Here is a 4283-nt window from a genome sequence, read left to right as displayed (position 1 = left end):
TTAGTTGTATGGATCTACAATTTGTTTTATTAAATATTTTCTTTACCAGACAATTCAATACTTCCTCAAAATCTGGATTCTTTCATCGGCAAGTAGAAAATATCTTTACTTCTAAACAAACTGTCTCTTCTTCCCAGGCATTCTGGCAGCTAAATTGCCAATCAGGAAAATCTGGAGTTTTTTAGAGGTACGATTTTCAGAATGTGATGTAAAAAGAGCTTAAATTTGTCTAACTGAATGCCTATGGTGTTCCTGGCATCTGAATATGCAACAAAGACTGTGAAAAAATGAATGAATGCTAGGAGCTAAGTCAGGTACTGCAGATGGGTTGGTGAATGAGACACATGCTTTGACCTTGAGGAGCTCGGGTTTCTGACCTGAGCAACTGGACAAATATAGATCATTCTAGTCTGGCGTCTTGGATGCTAAGGACCAGGAATCCACGCAAAGCTCAAGCAGAAAAGGAGTCCTGTGAGGACACACAGCGTGCCAGAGAACCGTGGACGACCCCCAGGCCTCGGGGTCCTGCCCACCAACTCTCACACTCCAGTGCCCGTCACTCCTTCCCCTCCTTTGGCCTGAGTGCCTCTCAGACTATAGTCCTCTCCAAATCGTCCACTGCTGGACTTTTCCAAGGAGTGTTCAGCATTTCCACCTCCTTGGTTTTTCTGTTTGTTTTGTTTTGTTTTTTACCACCTGCACACCTGTAAGCCTAGATATTCCAGGCTGGAAGGCACCTCTGGGGAAATAACGTGAAGCGGCCCCAAGAGGAGGAGAAGTTCCACGCCACTCAGCGTCTCCAGCTGAGGTCAGCAGTTGACTCAACCACCACGACTCTCCTGAGCAGGTCCCGAGGCCTGGAAGGGACAAACGGTGGGGATGGTTGGGTTAGGGGGTTTCACGGAGGCTCTGGGAAGACAGCGAGGCTGAGCTGCTACAAAGAGCAACGGTAGAGCAGCTAAGAAGGCAGAGAAGCCAGGCAGGGCTGGGGAGTGGAGACGTGACGTGGGGGGCGGCCGCAGCCGAGGGCAGGGGCTCCATCCGCACGCGCCGAGTGACGGCTCGCACGCTGGGAACAGCCACCCGCCGGTCCGTGGCCGCAGGGCTGTGACGGAGGCTGCGTGCGGTCGGGACTGGATGCGGGAGGCTGCAGATCAACAGCGGCGCATCGCTAACCAGGCCACACCCTAAGGCTCACAGAGGTGCATGGAGGAGAGTTTCTGGCTTTCTTGGATGATCCGTTTGGTGACCACAGTCTAAGGAGCCTCTGGCCACCTGGAAGGAGGGACTCAAAGTTATCCCATCAGCTTCCACCAAGTATTCAGTCCTATATCTTTCTTTCTTTTTTTTTTTTTTTTTGGTGGTGGGGGGGGAATGTCAGTTTTATAAAAGATACCTTAAATAGCTAACCTCAAGTGAACCTTAAATACACTATCTCCATCTACCACGCAAATGTTTATCCCGGCTTGTCAGCCGGACACTGGCAGAAAGCTCATTTCTCCCCCAGAGAAAAGGAAGATGTCACTGAAATTATCTTGGGTTCCGTAGGCGACATTAGTACAACCAGACTACGATGCATCAAGTGCCAATTGACATATTCGCTTCTGTTGCGCTAAATGGAAATCCTACTCTTGTTTTGTCAATTATGTTGGTGAGAAAACTCCCCCCCAAACCCCTGCCCCGCCAAAGGCCCGACACTGGGTGGCACATGGGCCCAGGGGCCACTTGTCTACTGCGTAGGTGGAGTCTTCGCTGCCTGGCTCTAGAGGAAAATGCATCTTACATAAGGTGCTGCTCCACAGATAAGTCTGTGGTTAATATGCCTCTGACTGCCTTCGCCACGGCTATTACCACAGATACATACAACGTTCATCATTTTTTATCAGGGTGCATTGTACTTGGTAAAAAAAATAATGATAATAATAAAAATAAATACATAAAAAAGGAAGAGAGGCCACGGGATGTCATTTGTTATTTTAAAAAAGAAAGGAAAGAATTTTCTTTTTTGCTACAGAGTCAATCCATACCACATATTATTACCTCAATGAATAAACTGGAACATGGTGCTGGCTTCCTAGCACGATGTACCAAAATTGGAACCATACAGAGATTAGCCTAGCCCCTGGGCAAGGATGACATACAAAGTCATGAAGCATTCCATATTTAAAAACTGGAACATCAAATAACGCACCAGTCAAATGTGTGTGTTTTTCAGAATGGACTTAGAGTGTGACTCAGTAACTCTTGTAGGGCGTAATTCCTGAGCTGAATTAACTTGTTTTTGTTTTTTTTGCTTAAGTGGGGGGGGATTATTTGGTTTATTTATTTATTTGCTTATTTGTTTATTTATTTAATGGAGGTACTGGAGATTGAATCCAGGACCTCGTACATGCTAAGCATACACTCTATTACTGAGCTGTACCTTCCCCCTTGAATGAACTTGTTAAATGTTATCTGCCACAATTTTGCCCCATCATGATTGTTTTAAAATGTATGGAGTATTTTTTTCCAAAAAAATAGAAGAAGAGGCTTTGGTAATGAATTCTTCTGGCTGAGGGGATGGAGGAGAAGCGGGGGCCAGTGTGAATCTGGGCCATTCCTTCTTTAATATCCAGGAACTGATCAGTCTGGGGAAGCAGAGGCAGTTTAGCCCAATGTTTGTTCTGACAGAAGCCGGCTGTGCAGCAGAGTGAGTCCCAGGTGCACTGTTGGAGGAACCCTGTCCCTCCTTGGAAGACCCTCGCCTGCGTGGGGTGTCCAGTGGGAGGCTGCTTGAGGGTATTCGGACAGTGAGAGGACGGTAATCTATTTGCCCAGTTCCTGGACCTAGGAAGGGGGAAACCTGAAAGATGACCAGTGATGAAACCACCAGCACAGCCAAGCCTGGCCCAGGACCCCTGGCGCTGAGAAAGCCCCAGTGAGTTGAGAGAATCCATGTGTCTGGTCCTCGGTGTCCCCATCTGTGCGAGGCCTGGAGGGGACTACATGACCGATGACGTCCTCCGTGCTGACCATGTGTGTCCAGTGCCTAACAGACAGGTTTTCCCAGCCCTCTAGTCTGTCCTCTCCACACATGTCTTCCTGCTTCTCAGGGAGCAGCTGAGGTGCTGGCTGAGCTCTGGCTGAGCCCCCATCCCCGAGAAAAGCCCAGATCGCAGACTAGAGTTGGTACTGAGAGGAAGGGATCTTCCTGAGGCATAGACACCCCGAAAAAGTGGCTCTGAGCCCGTGGATGGAGACGGGAGAGTGGGGCCTCCACTAGGAACGGGAATCCTCAGACAAGGCCGGCCCAGAGATTTGCTCATCACCTGCCCTGAGAGGGTGCGCAGACAGTTCCAATTTTAAACAACAGGCACGGGGGCTGAGAGAGGACAGACGGAGAGGCTGCCCCCATACTCCACCCGGATCCTCTTGGGTCTGTTTCATGTTTCTGGGCACTCCCCTCCTGGCTTCACTGTGCTTTTGCCCTAAGGGCCAGCATCCCACTTCTGGGATTCAGAACCTTCAAACAGAGGTCAGTTTACAAGTCCTGGAAGAACTGAATGCTGGGTGAGACTCTTGGTTATTTTCCAGAGCTTGCTCCAGACCAGCAGAATTCTCTCCAGCCTATAAGGCAGGTATTCCCAGCATGCACTAATCCCTCACCTCTTTGCTGATCCCCCGCCCAACTGCCTGCCTGCCAACTCGTGAACCACATGTGTGTTGCCGTCCACATGACACTGAGTGTAAAATGGTTAAGTCAGGAACCACAACACTCCTTCTCCCCACCCCCACCGGCTAGAATCTGGAGACATATCTAACACACAAAAAGTGCCACGGGGCTGGTGTTTTGCCCCAGATCCAAGAGGAAGACTCTTGGATTCAACGTGGTTTAAAATGCCGCTCCCACGGTAGATTGTAGCAGCAAACACTATTGAGGCAGAAAACCCAACAGCAGACCCCACAAACAGGCTGAGTGCTCAGGATTAGGGAGGAGAGGCCAAAGAAGGAGAGAGAGCAGGAGAGCTGGGAGGAGAATGAGACCCGCCCGGCACACATGGCCCCCCACCACTCCCCTACCTGCATGTCAGCCTGGCAACCAGTCATCCACACAGTCCTGAAGCCAGAGTCTGACTTCCACTTACTTGATAATGGACAGTCATTGCCTGTGTGCCCATCCATAGAAATCGGCAAATAAAGAGTCAATATTTACAGATTGACTTTGAGTGTCTGCGGATATAAAGATGAAGAGATTTCTGTCAACAGTAAAAGTAACTAGGTCCAAAGTGAATCTAAAATTGAAC

General features: G+C 49.2%; 1 non-coding gene across 1 annotated transcript; it reads left to right on the top strand.

The window, feature by feature from the left end:
- The first annotated feature begins 2063 nt into the window (after positions 1-2063).
- Positions 2064-2167, top strand: LOC116281544 (U6 spliceosomal RNA). The gene has a single exon (XR_004191018.1). It is a non-coding gene; the product is annotated as a U6 spliceosomal RNA (small nuclear RNA).
- Positions 2168-4283: the final 2116 nt, after the last annotated feature.

Source organism: Vicugna pacos, chromosome 1 (assembly GCF_048564905.1).
Source record: "Vicugna pacos chromosome 1, VicPac4, whole genome shotgun sequence".
NCBI classification, from domain to species: Eukaryota; Metazoa; Chordata; class Mammalia; order Artiodactyla; family Camelidae; genus Vicugna; species Vicugna pacos.
The sequence above is the reverse complement of the archived record's forward strand: the minus strand, read 5'-3'. Positions and strand labels throughout refer to the sequence as shown.